The sequence below is a fragment of the Oryctolagus cuniculus genome, chromosome 1, assembly GCF_964237555.1.
Source record: "Oryctolagus cuniculus chromosome 1, mOryCun1.1, whole genome shotgun sequence".
Taxonomy (NCBI): domain Eukaryota; kingdom Metazoa; phylum Chordata; class Mammalia; order Lagomorpha; family Leporidae; genus Oryctolagus; species Oryctolagus cuniculus.
The window spans coordinates 98,093,495-98,105,911 of NC_091432.1; positions in this window are offsets into that span (position 1 = coordinate 98,093,495).

Below are 12,417 nucleotides of genomic sequence, written 5' to 3' on the forward strand. Positions count from 1 at the left end.
AAGCATCTGAAATAGCTCCTCTCCTGCCCATCCACAAAGAACAAATTGTTGTGGCCTAAAGCGTTTTCTTGGCGTGAAAAACTCCACATGAAATCCACTTTCCCATGGCATCATGTTTCTATCCACATTGGTTAATTAATGTGTACTGAGCAAGAGACTTTTATACACTTGGATGGAATATAAACCATTAAAGGTTTTCCCAGAATCTTGCCTTTGAAGCATTTGATACATTTATATCACATCTCATGAAAAGATGGACTATCCAAGATATTCTGGTTATGATACATTTAGCCTGAAAAAAAATCATATTTCCTTCTGTGTAGTTTCTATAGGAAGGATAGTCTCTTCTTTACTGTCTGGAAAGGATAATTTCAATTTTCTTAACTTAGTTAAAATAGTGATCTGTTGAAAGTAGCATGGTAAGGCAAGAACTGAATAAGAACAAAATTATTATTTTGAATGGAAAATAGAAGTTTATACAATCTGAGTGTGAAATGGGAGAAAGTTTGGAGTCTTACTTGAAAATAAGTTATGGGGGGAAGCCATTGCAATCAATATTCTGTACTTTGGAAATTTATATTCATTAAATAAAAGTTTAAAAAAAAGAAAATTAGTTATACATTAGAAGAATAAAGAGGCTAAATCTATTTAAGAAAACCATAAAAATCATAGATCCTGGTGCTTGTTAGCTTATGAGGAACAGAGTTCAGTAGATGCTACCCCAAGTATGACACTGGCGTAGTGGGCATTTTAATCTGGAGGAAATAGAGAAAACTGAAGTAATAGAAGGTCATTTTCTGACTTTCCCTCTTCCTTCTTCCTTGAAGTGATTCCTAAAATCCTTGCTAACATCCTTGTATGTGAAGATATAAGGAAGGAAGGAGATAGAATTTGAATGAATAGATCTTATAAAGCCTCCTTCTTCCCAGTTTATGAGGATAAAACCAAGCTCTTATGTCTTTCAAACACACTTCTGAACAACTTTCATAAAAATCTACAGCTCTTCCTTCAAAATGTGTGTTGAGTATGTTTGTATGCTTTTCTGTCTTGTTACAAGGGCCTCAGCCAGGAACTTTGCAATGAATGAAGAACTATAGCACTCTTTTCCCCTGTACTAGAAAGTAGAAAACATGGCCTCATCCATGCAGATACTTCCATCTGTTGGGAGCACCACACCATCCCTCAGTGCTGAAGACAGTGCTGGGCACATGGCAGGGACTCGGCAAATGTGTGTTAAGTGAGTGCTTAACTGCAGTCATGAGTGGCCTTACTCAGAGCCTTTCCCTAGGACTAGTGCCTCACGTAAGGATGCAGAAAATAAGAGAAATAGAATGCAGTTGGCAAAATATAGGCAAAAAATGACCTGAGCCTGAATAAAAAAGTAAATTACTAATTGATTATAAATTTACCCTCAAGCCTTTTCTAGAAATTGTCAGAAATGGATCTTTAGACAGATGATGTCCAATAGAATTTTCTTTGATAGTGAAAATGTTCTATAACCTGTCTTGCTCAATACCATAGCTACCCATTGGCTATTGAAACAAAGCTAATGCAACTAAGAAACTGAATTATTAAGTTTACTTTATATGGCTTGAGTTGAATTTAATATTTACATTGGGTCTGGAAGTGTGCTGGACAATACGGATCTAGCCATGTGTTGCCTAAAGCGGTGTGTTTATTGCTGGCATGGTGCACGAGGTGGGGGTGGGGCATGGCAGGAGAAGTTTCTACTAATTGGTGCCAGGGTTGAGGAGGTCTGGTGCTGGGTGGAACCAACAGTTCACAGCTCTTGAAATTGATACTCTTTCAAAGAGAGAGTTGTGTTTTCTTTTACAAGAAAAAAGCAAAATCAATCTTTTTCTTATCACTTAGTAGCAAGTCATTATACAGGACCCAAAGAATAATAAATCAAGGGTTCCCAACATTGAACTTATTTGGAGAAAACAATGAAGGTTTGTGATGTTTCAGAGGAAAAGGGAATGTTTGGCTTCTGTTGTCAAAAATAGCACATAGATTTGCAACCTTACCTCTGACCTTTAGATCTGATAAGGAAGATAAGAGGAGTTTATTGCTAAACCTCAGATCTGTCAAGTCAGGGTCAGATGAAGCATTGCATTCCTCTGTGATAAAGAACAAAGATCTGCAGAGAAAAGGGCACTCCATTAGACCACACACGGAGCAGTTGGTGGGAAGAATTTTAAGCAGCAATCTGAGAGGGAAACAGGAGAATGTGCAAGAGTTGGATTATGTCTGTGAAAAAGAATTAAGAAACAAAGTGAAAATCATAGTGTTTTTATTTAGAACATGACCCTAGAAAATATGGAAATATGGATTTGCATAGGCCATGCTGGTTGCAATGAAATATGTTCCCCTTCTGAAGGGGAATTTGGCAGTAATTACCCCAGAAACATTCAAATATGCATAGTGGACCCAGCAATTAAATTTCTAGAAATCTACAAGAAATAATAACAGCTCAATGATATAGCTAAAAAGAGTTCACTCTGGCAGCAGATACTATAGCATTAAATACAATGGGTAAAATATAATTTTATGTCTATTAGTAGAAAGTTAATTGGTTAAATTACTTCCATATAAGGGGACATTAAAGTCATTAAATATATTGGGAGATATCCATAAATACATAACTTTGCATATCTGTAAATTCTGTTTTTCTTATATATATCAGTTTTTTTAAAGATTTATTTATTTATTTGTAAGTCAGAATTACACAGAGAGAGAAGGAGAGGCAGAAAGACAGAGAGGTAGAAAAGGAAAGAGAGAGAGAGAGAGAGAGAGAGAAAGAGAGGTGTTCGTCCGCTTGTTCACTTCCCAGTTGATCACAATGGCCAGAGCTGCACCCATCTAAAACCAGGAACCATGAGCCTCTCTGGGTTTCCCATGCTGGTGCAGGGGCCCAAGGACTTGGGCCATCTTCTACTGCTTTCCCAGGCCACAGCAGAGCTGGATCAGAAATGGAGTGGCCAGGACTCAAACTGGCGCCCATATGGGATGCCAGCATTGCAGGCAGTGGCTTTACCTGCTACACCACAGGGCCAGCCCCTATATCAGTACTTTAAAAATATTCTTGACCACATTTAAAATGTTATTAAATATACTTATAAAATGTTAGTCTATAATAAAACTTTTTTTTCAAAGCATTCTTGGTTTTTTGTTTTATCATCTAGGTTTGCTATTTTGTGAACTCTTCCCTGTCTCGAGTTGTCAAAAGGTCCTGCTGAATCACTCAACAGGTAGAGATCACAGAGTGCAAAAAATATCCATATTTGGCTCTTCAAGGAAGCTCTGCTCCTTGGATTTCTAGGAGGATCTTAGGACATATAAGTCATCATTAAAGCATAGTTAGTCTTTAAGGTGTTTCGGTCAATTATTTTTTTCACTTGGCTCATGAGATTTGCATCATGTCTGCTCATCACCTTTAGTGAGTAGGGGACTATTTCACAGTGACTCTTCTCCAGTTACCCTAGCTGATTGCTTTTAAGTTTCCTCCTGAGAGCTCTAGGTGCTTCATTGAAGACCAACGGAACTGTCTTCAGAGTGATCTCACTGCTCCCCTCTTGTCACTGAAAATTTACAAAGGAGTTTCCAAAAGTCTGAAGTCAGGGCATTATAGACCCATTGCATCTATCTCTGTTACCCAGTTTCTGAACATAAGTCATTTTTTTTGCTTCTCAAAGGTTTCCAATAGCACTAAAGAAACAATAAAAGAAAGAAAAGGGGATACAAGGAAAGTAAAAGGAAGAGGAGAAAGAGGATAATGTGAAGTGCCAGGAAAACAAAAAGAAATACAAACTGTAGTGAAGATGTAGTGGTTATGAGAAGGACTAGAACTTTGGATTTATCCTCATTTACTTTGATTTTGTATATTGAAAACCACAGCCAGTTTTCCAACTCTTCCCTCCAATCTAGCTGGATTAAAGTGGTATGCATTTGGAAGCCTTTGCAGAAGTGAAATGATATTGCCAAGAATGGGCCCAGAAAAAAAAATGTTCTCATAACAAAAAGCCATGTCAGGTCTTTCTCATTTCTTTTGTAGAAGCCAAGTCTCATGAGCACATATAATCCCAAGAGTGATAGGGCATGCCTTTCTTATCATTGCCACTTTGTACAGAATGTACACAAGCTGTGGGAACATCCAGAAAGCTGAATCTACTACAGAGATGCTGATAGCTTGACTAAACTTCAACACATACCAGTGTAAGTGGATAATTTGAAGACTAGAGGTATTTTCTTTAGTGAATTCTATTAGATACTTGGCAGTTACTCTTGCGTCACTCTCACATCCTATAAAAGAGGTTCTCAAATTATCCTACAGTTCTGCATAACATGTATCGTATCTGTAACTACTAGATTTTCCTATATCATTTTAAGTTCTTGAATTTAGGGACTATATTTTTTTTCACCATTGTATCCAATCATCCTGATTCTATGCCTAAGACAGACAAAATCTGCACAGTGAATGAATAACTGATTGAGAAGTGTTTGAGGTTACCTAGGAAGAGAAAATCTTACTAAAATGAGATAAAAATCTGTGTTGATAATATGTTATAACCATAATAAAGCTATGGGTTCATTGGTTGATATGCTCCATTACCCTGAAAATACTAACAATTACTACTTACTGAAAATCTTCTATATATTTCAAGGACTTTGCATGCCTTATGCCATTCAATTCTTGTAACACCTCTACAAGCTAATAATTACACTATCATTTTGTTATGAAAAAGATGAAATATTTAAGTTACTCAGGATTACAGCTTCAGAGCATGTAGTAGGTTCTAAACAATAATTTACACAAAAAATTGCTTGGAAACAATCAAAATTTAATAAGTAATTTCAACGTAATTTTCATGTCTTTTCACTCATTGTTTACCACTCCTCCTCGGGCACGAAATTTACATGAGGTGCAGATGTTTGCCCCAGTGATTGAGATGCCCAATTCCATTTGACGTGACTGCTCCTCTTACAATCCAGCTTCCTGCTCATGTGCATCCTGGAAGGCACATGGTGGTTCAAGTACTTGGTTCCCTGCCACCCACGTGGGAAGCATGGATTGGGTTCCTGCCTCCTGGTTTGCAGTCCTTGGGAGGCAAACCAGCAGATGGAAGATCTTTGTCTATCTCTGCCTTCATGCTTTCAAATAAAATTTAAAATAAGTGAATAAAAATGGAAAGAATTTTTAATGAATTTTCTCTGCATAATTCATGCACCTGCATAGCACTGAGCTAGTTATAACTAAAGAGGCTTCTGTCCAGATGACTCAGCTGCTTGAGGGGTGATGCTCAAGCTTTCTGCACCATGAGGGAGGAAGCAGGGGCTCACAGCTATGGAACAGATGCCATTGTGGTGAGCCATGGTGTAAAACATAGAAATGGGTTTTTCTGTAAGAGTGAAACACAATTAGAAACTTTGCGAAGACTTTCAGCTCTTTCCTGACGGGGCTGAGAAGCAGCAGTCTGGGACTCCCAAAGAGAGAGCACAGATGAAGTGGGAGTAGCAAGACATGGCTGAGGCCAAGAGAAAAAGGAAAAACCTGTGGGAGAACAACTCTAACTGGGCTCAGATGAACCTCACAGAAGCAAATACCCAATTCTTTTTTTTTAACTTTTATTTACTAAGTATAAATTTCCAAAGTATAGTTTATGGATTACAATGGCTTCCCCCCCATAACTTCCCTCCCACCCACAACCCTCCCATCTCCCACTCCCTCTCCCATTCCATTCACATCAAGATTCATTTTCAATTATCTTTATATATAGAAGATCGATATGGTATATATTAAGTAGAGATTTCATCAGTTTGCACCCACACAGAACATAAAGTGTAAAATACTATTTGAGTACTAGTTATAGCATTAAATCTCAATGTACAGCACACTAAGGACAGAGATCCTACATGAGGAGTAAGTACACAGTGACTCCTGTTGTTGACTTAAAAAATTGACACTCTTGTTTATGGCGTCAGTAATCTTCCTAGGCTCTAGTCATGAGTTGCCAAGGCTATGGAAGTCTTTTGAGTTCGCCGACTTCGATCTTATTTAGACAAGGTCATAGTCAAAGTGGAAGTTCTCTCCTCCCTTCAGAGAAAGGTACCTCCTTCTTTGATGGCCCATTCTTTCTACTGGGATCTCACTCATAGAGATCTTTCATTTAGGTCCTCTTTTATTTTGCCAGAGTGTCTTGGCTTTCCATGCCTGAAATACTCTCAGGGGCTCTTCAGCCGGATCCGCGTGCCTTAAGGGCTGATTCTGAGGCCAGAGTGCTGTTTAGGACATCTGCCATTCTGTGAGTCTGCTGTGTATCCTGCTTCCCATATTGGATCGTTCTCTCCCTTTTTGATTCTATCAGTTAGTATTAGCAGACACTAGTCTTGTTTGTCTGAACCCTTTGACTCTTAGACCTATTAGTGTGATCAATTGTGAACTGAAATTGATCACTTGGACTAGTGAGATGGCATTGGTACATGCCACCTTGATGGGATTGTATTGGAATCCCCTGGCACATTTTGAACTCCACCATTTGGGGCAAGTCAGCTTGAGCATGTCCCAAATTGTACATCTCTTCCCTCTCTTATTCCCACTCTTATATTTAACAGGGATCACTTTTCAGTTAAAATTTAAACACCTAAGAATAATTGTGTTCAATTACGGAGCTCAACCAATAGTATTAAATAGAACAAAAAAATACTAAAAGGGATAAAGTATTAAATTGTACATCTAAAGGACAAATTTATGACATCTATGCATGTTTATTTGAATTTGTCATTTTCTGGGCTCTGGTGGGCTTACCCACAAAGGGCCCAGGGGCATGTGAAATCCTGAGCAGGCTCTGATAACTCATGTGCTGAAGTCTTCTCCTAGATCCTGGAAAGCTGAGCTGGAAGGATTAGGTATTTGGGGGAAGAAACCTAGCTCCCATTGGTTGGGACACAGTCAACTTGATTTCTTTATTTCTTCCACATTTGGCTCAAGGGCAATGGAATTTGGTCATATGTAATAGCCAGTCCATGCAGGATGGGGCTCAGTGTCCTAGTTGTGGTTGAGCGTAGTGTTCTACACCTGTCTTGTTAAGTGACAAATGGCTGTAAAAGAACACAGAGATTATCAGGATTTACTTAAAAGAAATTGAAGACAGTTAGCTCAATGGAGTACAGTTTACTGAGTGCTTAAATGTATCTCTCATTGCCACCCTACATCCATCTGTTGATGTCCTAACTCCCTGTACCTCAAAATGTAACTGGAAAGTAAGGTCTTTAAAGAGGTAATTAAGTTAAAGTGAAGTCCTTATGATTGGCCCTGATCAAATGTGACTGGTGTCCCTCTAAGAGGTAATGTGTGGTCACTGGCATGTATAGTGGGGTGACCATTTGAAAGCATCAGAAATCAATTACAAGCCATGGAAAGAGACCCCAGAAGAAATGAAATCAACCCTTCTGACACCTCAGTCTTGGATTCTAGCCTCCAACTGTGAGAAAGTGAATTCGTGTTGTTTAAGTTACCCAATCTGCTGTATTTTGTTATGACAGCACTCGAAAATAATATAGTGATCCAAGGTTCTGGGGCAACTGCATAAAGGCTTAGCATAGAGAAAATAGGGCTAAGCATAAATTGTGGACCATCTCTGTCCCCAGATTTTGCCAACACTATTAAATCTTCACATTCTGGTATACTTTGAACCCATCCACAAACATAATGTACAATTTTTCGTAAGTGTAAATGTAATAGATATGATAATAACTTTTTGTGGAACATTTATTGAGTGCCAGCCTGTGTTCCACATGCTAAATAAATACCTCATTTTCCCCTCACAACAGTACTCTGAAGTGGATAGTCTGAGAATCTGCAACATAGCGTGTATGGAAACAGTCAGAGAAGACTGATTTGGATATGGAGGGTATTTGCTCAAGATTAGCCTGCTACTGGCTACCTGGCTTTGACAGATGAAAGGACTAAATAGAACGCAGTGGTGTTTAGAAGTTATTCAGAGTCATAAAGCAATCAAGGTTACAGCAGACCTGAGACTTCCATTCAACTACTCTGTCTTCAAATGTTCTCTTTTCAGTTTTCAGTTCCTCACCGATTGTAGTGAGTCTGATAAAGGAAACTGCATGCCAGTGTGTCTTCACCACTCTTTGGAGAAAGAACAGCCTTTCATAAACAGGCAAGTTAACTCAGCAGTACTGCTCAGCCAAAGATGGCCTTTGTCAGTTTCATTTTTATTCAAAACCTTTCTTTGTCATTGCTCAGACTCCTCAGAAAAAAATCAGCTTATGCTTAGTATCTCACCATTGGAATTATGTCATGATATAAGGATGCAATAATTCCTAACTACTGACTCACAAGTCCAGCTGGCACTTAACTTTGTACTGCAATTGGCAGTGTAAAAACACATCCCTTTTATTTTTTCAGACTCAGTAAACATATGAATCCAGGATCAATATAGATTGAAGGCTGCAATTAGTAAAGTAAAGTTCTCTGATGTGCTGGGGTGGGGGGGAGAGGGGAGCTAAAAAGAAAGGACCCTTATCAAAAAATGTTTTCAGCTAGGGGCTGGTGTGGAAGATGGACCAAATGCTTTGGTACCTGTCACCCTGTTCGAGACCCAGGTGAAGTTGCAGGCTCTTGGCTTCGTCCTAGCCCAGGCCTGATTGTTAGAGATCTGCAAAAGTGTGTATAAAAAGGTTTTTAGAGGCATCTGTGTTAAAATATGAGCAAGGGAAAGACAATTTTGAGGACAAATATCTATTCTGATTAAAAATAAAGCATTTGATGAAAGTTAATATACATGCCAATCATATTGCAAATAAAGGATGACAGGAGTATGTATGTTTCTATGTATGTTTATCTTTAATCTTTTTTCTATAACAAAACAACTGCTGTGCATTCTGTGTATTTTTTTAAAAGATTTATTTGAGAGGCAGAGTTATAGTTAGAGAGAGGGAGAGACAGAGAGAAAGGTCTTCCATCTGCTGGTTCACTCCCCAAATGGTCACAATGGCTGGAGCTAGCTAATCTGAAGCCAGGAGACAGGAGTTTCTTCCGGGTCTCTGACTTGGGTGCAGGGGCCCAAGCACATGAGCCATCCTCCATTGCTTTCTCAGGCCATTAGCATGGGGCAGGATCAGAAGTGGAGCAGCCAGAACTCAAACCAACACCCATATGGGATGCCAGTGCCATCGCAGAGGCTTAACCTACTATGCCACAGCCTTGCATTCTGTGCGGTCTACGGAAGCTTTTAGATTTGGGCTCTTTTCAATCATGTATTTATTCACTCTTCTATTCATCCATTCAGAAATCTTTATTACTAGCCTATTGGTGTTCAGAACTGGAGATAAGGCAGTGAATATGACACAACATGATTCCACAAGTAAATATATTAGAATCTCAAGAGGCAGTGAGTCATCAATCACTTGAAGGCAATATTAATAAATGTAGTGAAGGAGAAGCAAATAGTGCTCCGGGTAAACAGCTGAGCCTCACTCACTCCAAAACTAGCATTAATTCCCCCAAATGTTTGCAGAGGTATGTGCAATGCTGATAGATCTAGGGATGAACATTAAAAAAGAATAGCTATGCACTGAGCTAGAAATATTTTCCTTTCACTACATTTAGTTTGGAGTACATTATTTTGTAGAGTTTATTTTACATTTGCCCTAAAAAATGGAATATTCTAGCTCAGTGGTCTAACAAAATGTGTATTGGCTATTATTTCTACTACCATCACATTTACATTAAACCAAGGGAAGAGTTAATCTAAAACTTTCTCCTTCTGCTTTTTCTTCTGTGAATCTAACGTCATGCTCAGGATTGGCCAAAGAACAGTCAGCAGAAGAGAAATGAGGGGAAGAATGGGAAGTCTAACTGCTCTCGGGCCCTTCCACCCTCCATTCGTTGCTCTTCGGTCTGTTCTTCCTCGTTGAACTGTGAGTTTCATGGGGACTGCATGGTATTTGTCCCTGACTCAAGCTTACAGCTCAGGAATGGTGAGCGGCTTCCTGAGAGCTGCGAGTTTATTTAGCCTCTTAGCATAGTAAACTGATAGTTTTTTTCATGTGGAAACAAGTTCTTTCTTAAGCAGCTTATATCTAGAAAGTAATTTAACTAGTAACTGTATGAAGCTCAACAAAGAGCTAAGGCAAGTATGAATGAGAGGGAGTAGGAAGAAGAGAAGTTACGATTTTTTTGTGTGGGTACATAAATACTCATTTTATTTTTATTCTTTATATCTTATAGTAGGAAGTTATGTTTTCAACTGCCTCCCATCTTCTCTGGCAGCATTTTTGTGCCTGCAGAAACACAGCCACGCAGTCTTTTCTTAGTAGCTCCTCTAAGCTCAAAATCTGAACTTGAACATGAAAGCCTGAAGGTGGTAAACAAAGGTCCTAACCTGAGTATGACGTTCTCAGCAACTGAAGAATGAAAATAGATGTTTCTTTGCCCCCATTGATGGAGACAATGGAGAAAATGTACATACTGAAGAAAGAAAACTAACTTATGTCATGACATCTTCAGTCAAATTGGTATAACTCTTTCTGAAAGGAGTTGGTTACTACAAATCATGAATCACACAAATGCTCAAATCCATTGATCTAGTTATCTCATGTATTCTAAAGCGATAGGTCAAAAGTAGGTAAAAATATGCACATGTAAATTGATGTCAAAATATATGTTTTTTAAACTCTGGAATAATAATAAACACATGAAATAAATTAAATATCTAGAAATAACAGTACACTTAACAATACTCAACCAGAAGGACTAGTAGGCCATCATTGCCATCACTGAAGCTGATCATTATACAGTTCTTTTTTTTTATTATAAAGATTTATTTATTTTATTTGAAAGTCAGAGTTGCAGAGAGAGAGGAGAGGCAGAGAGAGAGGGAGAGAGAGTGGTCTTCCATCCGATGGTTCACTCCCCAAATGGCCGCAACGGCCAAAGCTGCACCAGTCCGTAGCCAGGAGCCAGGAGCATCTTCCGGGTCTCTCATGTGGGTGCAAGGGCCCAAGGACTTGGGCCATCTTCCACTGCTTTCCCGGGCGATAGCAGAGAGCTGGACAGGAAGTGGAGCAGGCGGGTCTCGAATCGACGCCCATATGGGATGTCAGCGCTTCAGGCCAGGGTGTTAACCCACTGCGCCACAGCGCCGGCCCCCATTAGAAATAAATAAATAAATGCTTATAATATTTAGTAGAAAACTATTTAAAAATTACATGTATGAGATAATTTCAAATATACATGCAGAGCTGGCTCTGCGGCTCACTAGGCTAATCCCCCACCTGCCACGCCGGCACCCCAGGTTCTAGTCCCGGTTGGGGTGCCAGTTCTGTACCCCGATTGCTCCTCTTCCAGTCCAGCTCTCTGCTGTGGCCCGGGAGGGCAGTGGAGGATGGTCCAAGTGCTTGGGCCCTGCACCTGCATGGGAGATCAGGAGGAAGCACCTGGCTCCTGGCTTTGGATTGGCGCAGCACTGGCCATAGCAGCCATTTGGGGGGTGAACCAATGGAAGGAAGACTTTTCTCTCTGTCTCTCTGTCTCTCACTGTCTAACTCTATCTGTCAAATAAAAAAAAATATATATGTATATACACATGCAGAAGAAAATTGGAAAGGAAGCATGCATGAAGAAGTCTACTGAATGTTGCTTGTGTTTCAGGCTCTATCCTAGGAATTAGCGGAAAGCAATGAGAGATTCAGACAAGGATACTCTTCTCTTGGGATTGACATATAATGGAAAAGTACTAACAAGAAAATTAATAAGCAAAAAAAATAAAAAGTGTTATAAAGAAAATTATTTTGGAAGAATATCTAGAGAGAGGGTGATTTCAGAATAAAGAATACAGGAGATGGACTGAGAAGATAGTCTGTAATCCAGGGTCCAGAAACTCCAAAGTCAGCTCTGGACTCTGAGTTACCTTAGGCAGGACTTGTCAGCTTTTGGAGGTCCATCCAATTGGAGTGGCTGAGCTGAATGCAAGTTCTTGAGTTTTTAGTTCATTCCACCTCCAGTTAGAATCAAAACCAAATGCTAACCCTAGTGCTGAACATTCAACCTTGTCCTATATTTGGAGTTACCTTCTGTCCCCTGCATCTCCCCTAGATTTCTCTCTGGATGCTTCTTTCTATGACCTGTTTCCTCTTGTGAGGAGTTGAGGGGTTTGGCCCCAAGGGATCCCTGACTGAGGACTCGGGTGCTGGAGTAAGGCTTGGGAGGAAATCTGATGTGATTTTCCTTGTTAAGACTCCACACAGGAAGCTTTATAAAGTTTTTTTTTTAAAGATGTTCTCATGTTCAACCTGTATACTTTCCTTTCTTCTCCCCATCAATGGCAAACTTACAGACCATGTGGTCACAAAGTCTTTCTAACTACTGAACTTCCACAGTAAGATGACCTTGAATAG